Raw genomic sequence first — 16,466 nt, forward strand, 5'->3', positions numbered from 1 at the left:
TCAACTAGGATTACATCCTCCAATTTAAAAAATTAACAAAATGCTAAATAAATAAATAAGTGTTCAATGAACAAAAGAATTAAGCTCAATCTGATTTGGGGATCACTCAAACAAAAACAAGGGGAGGCAGAGGAGAGTGCTCTACATTTAAATAATTTTTTTAATGTTGGAAAGTTGTCAGTGCTTTCTAAAAGCATTTTATAAGAGTAGCCCTATGACTTTAAGAGATTGTTTCAAAATTAATTTTTCTCCCACAAGTTCATGAAACACTTTACTCAAATACACACCCGTGAGGCTGTTTTTCAGAATTTATAGTCTGTTTTGTTTTGTTTTGAGAAAAACAAAAATAACTCTGCATGCTATCCCACTTTAAATATTTGAAACTTTAACCTGATTATTTCTGTATCCACTCCCCATATATACGTGCCAGCAAAACACTTCAGGAATGCCAATGGCTGGAAAGAAAAAGCAAGAAGCTCGAATGGTTCTCGACCTCTTGCTCAGGCCCTGCTCCTTTCCCCTGCCACTCTGGAAAGGTGTGGTGTGGATAGGAAAATGTTAAAAACAACAACAAATGAGGGAGAAGCAGGTACTGTACTGGGCATAGATGTGTTCCCACCCACTCAGAATGAAATTAAGGGAGCAGCATGATTACCGATAGAGGAACCTAAGGGCAATTGAAGTACAGTTCCTCGCTACCTCTCGCTTCACCTCCCCCTGTGCAGTCCTGGACGCATGCACAATGCTAAGTGAGCAGGAGCTGTCCAATCCCCACACACAAGCTACGGTGATGCTGAGGAGCCCAGGCAGGTCTACAAACTTCAGGATCCTTCTCCTGGCCAAATCCATAGTGCGGGAGGAACAGATATGCACGGCCTGGAGAGCTGAGGATCAGGTTTCAGGGCATACACGTAATGACATTCGTGGGTACCTGGGTATATGACTGCATCCAGTGGGGGTAAATTAATAAGCTCCAACTAGTATGCTTAGGGAGAAGAGTTAAGTGATACCAACTGTATGTGTACATGATGACCAGTGGCCGACAAATTCTGGGCTGAAAATTAAATAAGCATGCGATGTATCAAATATTCAGGTTCCTATTACACACCAGGCACTCATGGCACAAATGACCAATCAGCGATACAGAGCCAATTAGAAAATAAAGGTCTTGTTAAAACATGGGTTCAATTCTCATCATAATGTTCTCAGTTCTATCACATAGGATCTCTCAGTGAAAATTTTGAAAGAAATAATAGCATAGAAGAAAAATCAAGGACTTTGGATACTTACAGACAAGAGTTCAAATCCCAGCTCTGCAGCTAAGGCAACTGTACCAATGGTTCCTTACTTGTTAAATGGGAATTACAATACCTACCCTACAGTTTATGCTGAGGATGAAATGACTTATGTCCTTAAAGGGTCTAACATAGTTCCTGACATAAGGGCTCTGAATTCTTAGTTCCCTATCACCTCTGCTCTTTTCCTGCCATTGACTACATGGTTGACACATTTGATTTGAACTGATGCATAGAGGAATGGATTTATATAAAGGAACAAATTTCCAGATGGTGTAAATTTTCAGTTATTAAAACGGATAGACCAAGCAATTTGGTACTTAAGGAATCTCTAGTTTCCTTTAGCAGAGATGAGTTTTTCAAAGGCAGTCACATAGATGGGAGAATGGAGTGAAGACTCAGCACAATGAGGGGAGAATAGAAAAGAGACGTCTTGTGACGGAGACTTTCAATTTCAAAAAGCTTAACTCACGTTCTGAAATATGGCCTCTCACAATCCATCATGTAATTCATAGGCAGTAATGCAGAGTATAAAGAGAAAGGACTAGAAAGGCAGACAGAGAAGAGTTGGCATCCTGGCCATGTGTGACCTAGGATATATTATTTAATTTCTTTGAGGCTCAGATTCCCCATTATAACTTGGAGATAATAATAGTTGCTGCTAAGGTTATGAGTTATGAGATAATATAGGTATAGTGCATCAGGCTCAGGAAATAAATAAAAGTTTTAATAAAACCAATCCTGAATTGAGGAACCTTGAGCCACTGTCACTGAGAAATTTCACTGAGATGATGGAAAGAGAAAAGTGTAAAAAAAAAAAAGAGTAGATGATGATTCACAATTAAATTCATTGAAAAGAGCATCCTGTATCTATATAGCTCTGTTGATGACTATTAGCCACACTGTAATTGAATAAGAAAGATAAATATAATATGGAATAACTTGCTATATTCTTTGCAAGAAGTATCATTGACATGCTTTCTCTGACCTCCAGGCCTTCATACATACTGCAACTTTTGCTTGGAACACTTTTCTCTTCCTCCTCCCAATGCTTAATTCCTCAATCTTACAGGTTTGACATAAATGTTACTGCATCAGGGAAGCTTTCCTTGTCTTACCCCAGAATAATTTAAGAGTCCTGATATGTGCTGCTGTCACACTCTTAACTTTCTCATTTGTAGTACTTCCTACAGTTTATTGAAATTGAACATTCATTCCCTGAGGGAATATAAACTCCTACAGAACCGAGTCGGTGTGTCTGTCTTGCTCCATGTTGTATCCAAGCCCCTAGGACAGTGTCTGGATCACATAAGACTTCAATTTTGTTTTTCATGAAGGCACTCATAAACATCAATTCTTGAGCATAAAGTCACCATATTTTTGTTTTTATACTGAGTATTTACTATCTAATATAATATCATAAATATCAGTTATAGTTCACTTCTTCATGTTTAAAAATAACACAAATAACATTTGCAGGATGGTGTGGAAGGTTCTGTGCACTAGGCTAGAACTTTGAACCAACTGATAAATAAGGTTACCTCTAGTTCAAAGTTCTGGCATTCTATGATTCTTTGATTTTAAGGTCTTAAGAACCAACCTCCTAATTCTTAAATTACTGCAAGAGAGTACATTCGGAGTGCCAAAGCAATATTATTTCAGAATATTACAATGAAAGTATTATTATTATAGTTATTTAAAGGTAAAAATGCATTGTTAAAAGTAGAGAGGACTTTGAGGTTTGTTTCTTCCAGGGTGAAAACTGGCTGGTGCAGAACCATCTGTCCTCCTTTTCACCATCTTCCTTGTCCCTCCCCCGTGTCCTACATTTTAAGATGACTAGTTAGTGTGAGCTGTATGTAACCATGAAAAAAGCAAAACCAGCTGGACTGCAGGAGGCATAACTTGCTTCCATACTCTTGAAGCTGCACAGTCTGCCAATTAACTCACTAAGCCAGAGGTGTCCAAACTGCGGCCCGCGGGCCAACTGCGGCCCGCAATCCATTGTTAATTGGCCAGCAGCAAATTCCAAAAATATATTTAGTTTACTTAAATAAACCAGGTGAGGCAATACGTACTTCACCTCGAGTGAGTGGCCCGGCTGTTTGTGTATTTTACCACATATGGTCCTTGGTGAAAACCGTTGAAAAAAAGTTTGGACACTCCTGCACTAAGCAAATCATGTGGCACAATGTCACAATACTGTGTCAAGGTTGTGAACGGTACCCTTAAACTTTAATTGCATGTTCTTGAATGTCAATTTTATTATTTTTTTGAGGGACAAATGATTTCTTTGGATTTACATCCTGTGAAATACAAATGCTGATTCAGTGAGTCAGTGTATGAGAAAAGACCCTCTTAAATGAAACCATCTTTTATAAACACTCATTATTTTTCCCAAGTCTGGATTTCATGGAAGTCCTACCACTCACAATTAAGCCTGTCTTCCGTCTCTGCCATTTGAAGGCTGGTCTACTTCTAGCCCAAATCAGGGGAAATGAACAGAACCCAGCACAATTTATCCAACTCCCCAAGAGTGTTTTATTTCAAACTCTGATCCCTACCCTGTGATAAGAAACAAAATTCTGCTAGTTTGCTACTGACAGTACCTGCTGTGAGAAAAATTGAAATCAGATGTTCACTGAAACATACTATCTTTCATCTAGACCCAGAAGCTAGATATAATTTTTAGAAGAAAAAAAAAAGTAGGTCCATGGCTGTGCATAGCAGCCACCCACCTGGCCCTAGACATTAACAGTGGTTGTTGAGGATGAGACTGCTGAGAAGACCCAAGCAGGTCAGGAGAGAACAAAGGTAGTTCTTTCTACTGCATGATGGAGACGGAGGAGTGTACAGCTCCCAGACACCTCATCACCCATGCTTCATCCCAGAAGTCACTTGTGCTATCAGGCTATCTGAGGCTTATGGGCCTCTCCTTGTGGCTCTTCATAGTCTTCCCAGGGCTTCAGCTGGGGGCCAGGGATCATCACTGTCTTAAAGATGGGTTGCTTAGGGGGCGCCTGTGGGGGGATAATCTTGCTGTGCATTCTCCAGCTCCCATAGGGGTTTGTCAGGTGCTTTTCAATGACAACGTACTCCAGGACATCCTTGGACACATCTTCCTGCCCATACATTAATCTGCCAGACTGGTCCTAGATGGCTAAAGTCTGCCAGGTGTGCATGTGGATTGTAACCTGCCCATAAACGGTGCCTTGGTCTTGCATACTTGAACAGCGAACCTGAACCACTGGGGTGGCTCTAAAGATTCTACGAAGTTCCAGTGGACATTCTGATATTTGATGTCCCAGACCATGCCAGCAAACAGTTTTCAGTTGCTAAGATAGGAATTTGGTCATGGTCTGAGTTGTTTAGGCAAAGGTGAGCTTTAACGAAGATATTCTTAGCTTTTTCATGGAGGTCCTTTAGTTTAAAATTAGCATCATATTGTCTTATCTTCCAATTGACTTGACAATTGTGATTCCACATTCTTCTTCAATCGTCAGTGTTCTGTGGTAGTTTTCCTTTGAAAGAGATGACACCCGAACATCCCCGGCTGGAGGAACATAAGCATCAAAGATACCAGCTATACAGGCCAGATGTATGGGATGCCCCAAACGTTCTGGAGGAATGACCGGTCCTGCTTTCCAGGCATCTTCTATAAACTCCTTTCTGATTTGTATTTGGGTTCCTGTGTAGGCATGTGAAACATTTTTTAGTTCTCGCTGGAACTACAGCTATGGACTGGCTGCCAAGACGAACATCCTAAAGCCGTGGGTAAGCAAGTCAACACCCATAGCATGGGGGCTGCCATTTTGTCCACGCAAAGCTCAATTTTATTATTAAAGAGAGATTTGGTACTAAACACAAACCAGGAATGTGTTGGTTCCCTGAAAGCATTACCGAAGTTTTCCAAACCATCTCACTTGCAGTCCAGGAGTATACGATGTGGATCACAGTTTCAGGAAAGTATCCTTCACTCATTGTACAAATTCTTGTTGAGCACGCATACGATAAGACCTGTGTTTAGAACTGCGGAAAACAGTCAAAGAGCTGAAATAACTCGGATTTAGAAGTTATCACTCATAAAACTTGGAAAACATAAAGTGCTATTTTATATATTATTTCTATGTTTTATCATAATAGTCTTTAAAATGTATTCTTAAAATATATGTTGATGTCCTAACCCCCCAGACCTGTGAATGTGACCTTATTCAGAAATAGGGTCTTTGCATATGATCAAGTTAAGATGAAGACATTAGGACGCACCCTAATCCAATATGACTGTGTCCTTATAAAAAGGGAAAATTTGGACACTGAGATATGTACAAAAGGAAGACTGCATGCAGACTCAGGGAAAATACCATCTACAAGCCAAGGAATGCTTAAGGCTACTAGAATTAGGTGATAGACATGGAACAGATTTTCTTTCACTTCCCTCAAAAGAAACAAAACCTACCGACACTTTGATCTCTGACTTCTAGCCTCCAGAACTGTGAGATGATACATTTCTACTGTTTAAGTCACCCAGTTTGTGGTACCCTGTTACAGCAGCACTAGGAAACTACAACAAGCACTCTAGTTAAAACCCATTTATTTTTATGGTATTCCTGAGTCAAAGATACTATATTTATTACTATATAAATACTTTATGAAGCCATAAAGCAGTTGGATAATTTGATAAATCACTTGTAGATCCATGTCCAAAATGTGGGTCTCTCTGGGTGGTGAGCACACAATGTGATATATAGGTTAAAAAAAAATGTAGGTCTCATACTAATGAATAAGAAAAATAACTAGAAACATAATAAAAATATAGACACTTGCCCATGATATTGAATAAGATGGAAATCAATACCATTTATTTTAGTTGAACCAGAATTCAGATTTTCTTGTCCCTTTATTACCAAAAAATCAGCCAAAGTAAAGAGCCATTTTCATTAAAAAAAAGAAAACCATCACTTACTTTGATATATCATTATGGATCTTCTGGATAAGCATCATCTTCTAATAGAGACTGACAACTCCTAGCAAAGAAAACTTCCGGGTTGAATTTGGTAAGGAATTATGTGACCAAAATCAAGACATAAAACAACATATTCCTGGTATTACTATGTAGAAACACAACAATTAGAAACTAAAGCACAGTAATTGTCACTGATCTACTATTACACTGACAGGAGGGATCAAAGGCAGCAACCAGAAGTCATTCCTTCGGTAATGTCACTACTATTTTTGTGCTTAAACTGAAAGAGTGGAATAGCAATTTGGTTTGTAGTTAAATACCACATTGAAAAGGATTACTAATGTGTTAAACAAAGGAAATTCAAACTGGTCAGGGGACGTTTAACAAGAGTAATTTCAGGACAGGACAGCTAAGGAAAACAAAATCAACTCTACAAATATAGTGTATTAACTGGAGCATAGCCAGTACACAAAAAATGTTTCTGGGAATGAATATGAATATGACACTTCTGTTCTGAACCTGTTGTTTAACTGAGAGCCTAAAACCCATTAGGAGTTCTTAGGCCAACAAAAAGTTTTTTAAAACAACTATCACTGGAAACAAAGAAGTCAATAAAATTCCAGCTTACTATCTCTAATTGTATCAAATATGTCCTTCATTTAGTTGTTCAACAAATATTTATTGATCAGGAATTGGACAAATGACAGGACAAAATCTTTGTCCTTAAATAATTGTACGGGAGAAAGACTAGAAAAGAAATCGTTACAACAGTGGGTGTGGGGACAAGGGTGGATTGGGTATGGTAGCAAGTGCTCATGAGAGGATGGGTCTCTTAAACGATGATTAGGAGTTAGTAGTGGTGGGGTAGGGGGAAGAGAGCAGTAGCAGAACAAATCAGGCCTGCAAAGGAGGGAGGCTAGAGAACAAGGCATATCAGAGCACAGCATGTGGCTGTGCTGAGTCTGACATGGCAGATGATGAGACTAGAAAGGGAGACAATATCCCTATCCTGAAAGTGTTTGGGTGCTTTGCTAAAGGGTTGGACTTTGTTCTTTTTTCCCCTAACTTTACTGAGATATAACTGACATATAACATTGTGTAACTTTAAGGTGTACATGTTAGTTTTGATACACTCATATATTGCAAATTGATTGCCACCATAGTTTTTAGCTAACACCTCCATTACCTCAAATAATTAGCATTCTTTTTTTTGTGGTGAGGACATTTAAGATTTACTCTCTTAGCAACTTTCAACTACATAGTACACTATTGTTATCTGTAATCACAAGCGGTGCATTAGATCCCCAGAACTATTCAACTTCTAATGGAAAGCTTGTACTCTTTGACCAGCATCTCCCTATTTCCCCCCAGCTTCAGCCCCTGGTAATCACTACTCCACTCTATTTCCATGAGTTTGGTTTTTCAGACTGTTTCTTAATATAATGAGGAGGCATAGATAATTATAAGTGATTCAATGAAATGACCAGATCTACCTATTCAAAAAATTGTGCTAGTAGTGGGAGAATAAAGAATGAATTGTCACTGGGTAGAACTAAAAACAGTGATGACAAAGGTTGTTTTAGGAATCCAGGTGAGCAACGAGGACCTGAATTAAGACAATGGCAGAAGAGATGGAGAAGAGGGGACATATATGAGAAATACTTAGGAGGTAGATTTAACTTCACTTATGACCACTTAAGAGTCCATGACACAAGCCAGACACTGTGCCAACTACAAAGGAAATAGAAAGGACAGAAATAGCTCTTGTCTTTAAGTAATTTCTGGTCCAGTGATGACTACAAACAGTTAAACCAATTATAAGTCCATATGGAAAGTATTATGATAGCTGTATGAGTGGGAGCTGTGGTTGCCCAGAGAAGATGTGATAACTCACACCAGGGAAAGAAAGAGAAAGGAGCAAAGGCTAATGAGGGGATGGGAAAGAAAAAGTGGGTGCTTCCCAGATGAAACGAACCTGGAAAGATTACATAGAGGGAAGGAAGATATGCAAGGTCATTTTGCAAAACTGCAAGTAGTTTCCAATGTGTGAACATAAGGTACATAAGAACATGTGGTGAAAACCAAGGCTGGAGAAACCAAGATAAGAATAAGAAGGGCTTATGCCTCGAAGAGGAGTTTGAAATTAATTCTGAAGGCTGTAGGGCACCATTGAAGAAATTTAGGCAGGCAGACAATGTGACCTAACCGGTATTTTAGACAGATACCTGTGGTGGCAGGATGGAGGGTATATTGTAGAAGGATGAGCAAGCAAAATCAGTAATGACGTTGGGAACTGAGTGCAAGCAAGGTTCTAAGTCAAGGCTAAAATAAAGAGGTAGAATTTATAGGACTTGTGACTGAGCTGATGGGAGGTTTTAGAAAAAGAAGTAGTTGAAAAATGGCTGTGCTACAGCTCTTACCACAGTGATTATTTTCACATAAAAGGCACTCATAAATGTTGATAGAATGTAACTAAATTGCTTATTTTCTTTAAAAGGAAACTAATTCTTGTCTCAACCAACTAATTCTTCCAAAATATAAATATTTGGTTCAGTTAATGCTTCAAAGAAGTGTGGTTTTAGAACCTTTAGAGTTTACTACCATTGTATTCATGTTTTAATCCATTATTGCAAATATTTGCACAAAGCTTTTGGAGAACTAAAGAGTGCTAGTATTCAAAATTATTGCTTTTCACAATGACACTTGTGGTTTGGAAGTTCCAGTGTTACCTCCTATGTAACACAACTGTTGCTTCCCAAATTGCTTCATTTTTCCTTAAAGAATATTGGAAAATGGCAGGATGTTTGATAAGAATAGAAAGGTATTATTGTATCATTACGAGGAGTTGTGTGGATATGTAGCATTAACAAAGGAAGAACACCATGGTTCTTTTTTCATAATTTTACAGCTTCCCATATCATCAATTTTAAAGCTCCTAACCTCTCACTTGGGTCTGACTTTGAACTCTTGTCCTGATGCATCTACGCAAATTTGAGACAATTATAAATAAAAATTGGAGGCTCCTATTCATGTTCACTACATCTAATCTGTCAGTTTATTCTCTCATCAGGATAAGTTTACGAAGCTACAAAGCACCTGATTGGATCTTGCCTAACAGGTCACCAATTTCCTATTGAATAACATTCACTATAATTCTCCTCTCTCCTTATTCTCATCAGATCAAACTTAACTAAGGAATATAATATTCCTGCTCAATCTCTGATAATGATAGGATTTATCTGCATCCCTACTTAAGCAACCATAATCACATCAGAACTATAAGTAAATTTATTTCAGGTTATATAGAAAATTCTTCATATCCACCTGAAATGTTTCATTAGTAGAATATGGCAGTACAATTTTCAATAAATATACTAAAGATTTTTTCAAGAGCATTTTATATCAAACTCTATCACAATTACCAATAATAAACCATATAAAGACATACACTATAATTCCATGAGTTTAATCAAATCTCAACTTGTTGCATACCCAAATAGCCACTTGTGAACAAACTTTCTCCACCTTAAACAAATCAAGCATTTGTAATATATCTCAAACTGCCTTTTAATACATATGTGTGACAGTTGACTGTATGTGTCAACTTGACTGGGCTAACAGATGCCCAGGTAACTGGTAACACATTGTTTCTGGGTGTATCTGTAAGAGGATTTCCTTAGGGTGATAAACATTTGAATAGGTAACAAATCAGGAGCAGAGAATATGCCCATCACCAAGGTGGATGGGAATCACCCAATCCAGCGAGGACCTGAATAGAAACCAAAGGTGGAGGAAGAGAAATTTGCTCTCTTTGCTTGAGCTAGGACATCAGTGCTCCTGGTTCTCAGGCTTGCAGACTCAGACTGAATCATATCACCAGCTTTCCTGGTTCCCCAGCATTTAGACCACAGATCATGGAACTACCTTGGCCTCCATATTCACTTGAGTCAATTTCTACAATAAATCTCCTCTTATCTATATCTATATCTATATCTATATCTATATCTATATCTATATCTATATCTATATCTATATCTATATCTATGTCTATATATTTATATCTCTATATGTATGTGTGTGTATATATATATATATATATGTATAAATATATACATATAGAAAGAAAATCAGGGTCCTCCAGAGAAACAGAGCCAATGGGATATCCCATTGGCTCTGTTTCTCTGGAGGACCCTGATTAGTACAATATGCAATCATAAATATGAGTGATAAGAGTTACTTTGAAAGAATAAATTTTAAGACTCAAATCTGGATAAGAAAATGCAAAACTTCCATGCTCTCATATTCCACTACATTTAAGTGAAGTCAATTAATTAAACTGTTGAATCCACACTCTTAAATGTTGGTTTATACCATATCATTTCTATACTAAAGTTCACCTGTGTGATAATTGTTTTATTTACTCTACTTCCAGATCCTGTATTTGGCTCTCCATGAACATTAGCTTGAGTAAGCCTAGAAATTAATACCTTACCCAAAATCACCATCCAAAATCAACAAAAGCAGCATCACATTTTCGTATATTTGCTATAATTAACAAGACATGATTACTGTCCAATAAATTAATGTAAGCCACACACCTCAATCACCATAATTCTGACTCTCCCCATGGACTTAGGTTTTATCTGTTTCTCAATTAAATACCAAGGTATTCTATTAACTTCACATATTCTCCTCTGACATCAAAAATTGCCCCCAATATCAGTTACATACTAAGTCTACCCATCATTAGCTTTACCTATTTGCCATGAACAAAATCTTTAACTTCATTTGGCAGCTGAGCAGGCTTAATCAAATTCAGCTGGGAAAAATAGTAGCCTCTACCTCAATTGTTCACAAAGACTAAAGAGCAATCATTGTGTAAAGCCCAACTCTAATTAATCCCAATCATTTTATTTACTTTATCTTCACAATTACTTTATTCGTTATCTGAAATCATTTGCCAGTTGCCAAGACACAGGTCTTGCCGTTTATATCATCTATAATTGGTATTGTCACCATACCATTTTAAATTCTTAGGGTATGTTCCCCATTAACAAGGTTTCTTCCCAAATACCTTATCCTTGAAGAATTTATCAAGCACAATATTGTCATTTTAACAATATCATCACCATTTTATCACATATTTCTCCTAAATAGGAATTATTTAGTCATTACTAGTCACATTTTTAACTAATAGCAACGACATTAAGAAACATATAGGTGTCATCCTTTACTAGACCCCAAATAATTTCCATTCTCTTTTCCTACGTCTCTCTTTTTAGAGTTCAGGACACTTGAGAAAAAAAATTGTCAAATGTAACAAGTTTGTGCTGAGTGTTTTTAGTTATTTCACTTACTTACAAGCAATAAAGACCATTTACAATTAGCTCATGTGGAGGAATGAGGAGACGGATTTCATGGAAGTTCAAGAACTAGAGCTGTAAATTGGTTTTGGATTTAAGCTCATTCCAGAAATCTCAGATGCAGGAGTACAAGAATCTTTCCTCTACTACTCTGTTGTTAGTGTTACTCAGTTCTATTCTATATATCTACTTCTTTCTATCCTGCTTTAATAACTGTTTCTGCCTGTTTATAATTTCTACTTCCCCACGTGGTCCATTATGGCCCGCCATGCTCTGCTTCTGTCTCATAAATTTTAAGCTAAAGCTTCCACCAGTAACTGATAAATTATTTCTTTGTTCCTTAGGTCCAATTCATAAGAAAGAAAATTCATTTAGTCAAATTAATCTCTTTGATCTGACCTTAGAGGATGTAGATTACTGTCTTGCATAAGAATTAGTTGTTCTTGGGTCCGATGGTTATTCCAGTCCAATAAATGGGGTTGGAGGATGGGGAAAAAGAAAGATGATCACCACAATACCTACCAAATATGGCTCTTGAGACAGCAGGGTTCAATGCTGGGTCAGTTTTCTCGGTACAGGGCAAGCACAAAGATGAAGATGGCCAGTGGTTGTAGATGAGTCAAGAAGATGTAACTCTATTCCTTGTTGAATGTTTACCTCAGTTTTATCAAATTCTACTATACTATTTAGGCAACACAACTATGTAAAAGATGAATTATAAATTCTTTAAAAGATCATTTATAGAACCTACAAAAAAACTCCATAGTTAACATAATACTTAATGGTGAAAAATGGAATGTGTTCCTCCTAAGATCAGGAACAAGACAAGGATGTCTACTCGTGTCACTTCTATTCAACACTGTGCTGGAGGTGCAGCAAGGGCAATTAGGTAATAAAAAAAAGTCAACTAGATTGGAAATGAAGAGGTAAAACTCTCCATTTGCAGATATTATGATCTTGCATATAGAAAATCCTAAGGAATCTAATAACAAACAAACAAACAAACAAAACTAATAAACAAGCTCTGCAAGACTGCAGGATACAAAATCCATATTAAAAAATCAATTATATTTTCATGGCAATACAGTTTTAGAACAAACTGAAAATAAAATTAAGAAAACAATTTTATGTGTAATAGCATCAAAAAGAATAAAATAGGGATAAATTTAACAAAAAAATATAAAAGTCAGACTCTGAGAACTACAAATCATTGTGAAAAAATTTTTAAGGGATAAATAAATGGAATGTCCTCCTATGTTCATGGATTAGAAGATTTTATATTATAAAGATGGCAATCTCCTTACCAAAAATCCAGCTGGCTTCTTTGCAGAAATGACAAGCTGATCCTAAAATTTATAAGGGTTTTCAAAAGACCCAAAGTAGCCAAAACAATGTCTTGGGGGGAAAAAAAATGTTGGAGGACTCACATTTTTTAATTTCAAAACTTACTACAAAAGTACAGTAATCAAGACAGTGTAGGCTGGTATATGTATATACGTATAGATAATGAAACAGAATTGAGAGTCCAGAAATAAACCCTCACATGTACGGCCAATTAATTTTTAACTAGGGTCTCAAGGCAATTTAATGGAGGTAAAGAATAGTCTTTTTAACAAATGGTGTTGGGACAACTGTACATTCACTTACAAAAGAATAAAGTTGGACTCCTACTTCATACCATATAAAAATTTCACTAAAAACTGTTCTAAGACCTAAATGTAAGAGTGAAAACTACAAAACTCTTGGAAGAAAACATAGGTGTAAATTTTTGTAGACTTGGATTAGGTGATAGCTTCTTAGCTATGATACCAAAAGCACAAGTAACCAGAGAGGGGGTAAAAAGAACTTTTGTTCTCCAAAGCACACTATCAAAAAGTGAAAAGACAACCCACAGAATGAGAGAAAATATTTGCAAATCAGATATTTGATACGGGACTTATACCCAGAATATATAACAAACACTTAACAATTCAATAATATAAAGACAAAAGGACCCAATTTTTTAAATGTACGAAGAATCTGAATAAGTATTTCTCCAAAGAAAGTAAACAAATTGCCAATAAGCACATTAAAAAAGAAGCTCAACATCATTAGGTATCAGGGAAATGCAAATCAAAACCACATGGAAATACCACATCACACCCAAGGTAAGTATTATTTAACTAAAGAGACAGATAATAAAAAGTCCTGGCAAGGATGTAGAAAAATTGAAACCCTCATACATTGCTGGTGAGCTTTTTAAAGGGTATAGCTGCTTCAGAAACAATCAGGAAGTTCCTCAACAGGTTAGACATATAGTCACCATATGACTGACCAGTTCTACAACTAGGTATATACCCAAGCTGAATAAAAACATATGAACAAGTATTCAAAAATTTTAACACAAATGTTCACAACAACATTACTCATAATCACCCAAACTTGGAAACAACCCAAATGTCTATCAACTGATGAATGGTTAAATAGATGTGGCGTATCCACATAATTGAACATTATTTGAATATTATTAATATTATTGAATATTAGTATATTAATTGAATAAAAAGGAATGAAATACTGATACATGCTACAACAGGGATAACCTTGAAAACATTATACTAAATGAAAGAAGAAAGTTACAAAAGACTACTTATAGTATGATACCATTTATAGGAAATATCCAGAATAGGCAAATGTGTAGAGACATAAAGTAGATTAGTGGTTTCCTAGGTCTGGAGGTGGGGTGAGATTGGGAAAATGAAGAGTAACTACTAATAGGTTTGTGATTTCTTCTTGGAGTGATGAAAATGTTCTAAAATTGATCTTGGTGATTACTCTGTGAATATACTAAAAACCATTGAATTATACACTTTAAATGGGTAAATTGTATGTATGTGAATTTATCTCAATAAAGCTGTTATTAAAATAAACTTACAAATACATATTCCTTTGATATTAGTTAACATAATACAGTAATTATACACTTGTTATACTTTCTAAACAAAAAATTATAATGCAAATCTTACACCACTATTTAGCAAAGAATACAAAATTATCCCAGACAAGAAAAAGCTAAAGGAGTTCATCACCATCAAACCACTATTACAAGATGTGTTACTGGGACTTCTTTAAGAAGAAAAAAAAGATTAAAAATATGAATAATAACATGGCAATAACTACATACCTATTAATAATTACTTTATATGTAAGTAAATTAAATGCTCCAATCAAAAGACATAGGGTGGCTTAATAGATAAGACCCATACATATGCTGCCTACAAAAGCCTCATTTCAGATCAAAAGACACACACAGACTAAAACTCACGTGATAAAAAAATATATTTCATGCAGATAGATTATTTTTTAAAAAAAGAGCTACAAATACACCTGACAAAATAGACTTTAAAACAAAGGCTATAACAAGGGATAAAGAAAAACCCAAACATTCTACTTCTGGGTATTTATCTGAAGAAACCCAAAACAGTAATTCAGAAAGACATACACATCCCTATCTTCATTGCAGTATTATTTATATTTATATTAGCCAAAAATTGGAAGCAACCTATTGTCTATCGATAGATGAATGATAAAGAAGTGGTACATATATTCAATGGAATATTATTCAGCCATAAAAAAGAGTGAGATTTTGCCATTTGTGACAACATGGATGGACCCAGAGGGTATTATGCTAAGTGAAATAAGTCATACAGAGAAAGACAAATACCATATGATTTCACTTATATGTGGAATCTAAAAACAATAAACAAACAAACAAACTCATAAATACAGAGAACATCTTGATGGTTGCCAGATGGGAGGAGTGTTAGGGGCATGGGTGAAAAGGGGGAGACATAGAGTGGCTGAATGGATTTAAAAACAACAACAACTTTATGCTGCATATACTTTAGTTTTAAGCACATATTAATACATAGACTGAAAGTAAAAGGATGGAAAAAGATATTCCATGCAAATGGTAAACAAAAGACAGAAGGGTAGCTTTAAGTCAAAAACTGTCACAAGAGACAGAGAAGGTCATTTTATAATAATAAAGACGTCAATTCATCAAGCGGATGCACCCAACATTAGAGCACCTAAATATATGAAGTAAATATTAACAGAACTGAATGGAGAAATAGACAGCAATGCAATAATAGTAGGGGACTGCAATACCCGACTTTCATCAATGGATAGATCATCCAGGCAGAAAATTAATATGAAACTTTTATAGTGGATTTGAATAACACTATACACCAAATGGACCCAACTGACATATACGTAACACGCCATCCAACAGCTGAAGAACACTCTTTTCAAGCGCACATGGAACATTCTCCAGGATAGATTATATGTTAATTCTATGCTACAAGTCTTAACAAATTTAAGAAGATTGAAACCATACCAACTATCTTTTCTGATCACAATGGTATGAAACTAGAAATAAGTAACAGAAGGGAAATTAGAAATTCACGAATATGTTGAAATTAAACAACAAACTCCTGAATAAACAATGGTCAAAAAAGAAATCAAAAGTATGTTGAGACAAACAAAAAAGGAAACACAACATTCCAAAACTTACAGGATGCAGCAAAAGTAGGTTTAAAAGGGATGTTTATAGTAATAAATGCCTATATTAAGAAAAGAGGAAAATCTCAAATAAACAACCTAATTTTATACCTCAAGGAAACAGAAAACAAGAAAAAACTAAGCCCCAAGTTAGCAGAAGGAAGGAAATAAAGATTAAAGCAGAAATAAATTAGAGACTAGAAAAACAATAGAAAAGATAAACAAAACTAGAAGCTGATTTTTTGAAAAGATAAATAAAATTGACAAACCTTTAGCTAGACTAAGAAACAAGAGAGAAGACTC

General features: G+C 35.9%; 2 pseudogenes; both read right to left on the reverse strand.

The window, feature by feature from the left end:
* The window catches only part of LOC109452266 (uncharacterized), a 51,139-nt pseudogene that overhangs the window by 16,957 nt on the left and 17,716 nt on the right, over positions 1-16,466 (reverse strand).
* LOC141566966 (large ribosomal subunit protein mL45 pseudogene) lies at positions 4,049-5,161 on the reverse strand (annotated as a pseudogene).

The sequence above is a fragment of the Rhinolophus sinicus genome, linkage group LG02 (assembly GCF_036562045.2).
Source record: "Rhinolophus sinicus isolate RSC01 linkage group LG02, ASM3656204v1, whole genome shotgun sequence".
Lineage (NCBI taxonomy): Eukaryota > Metazoa > Chordata > Mammalia > Chiroptera > Rhinolophidae > Rhinolophus > Rhinolophus sinicus.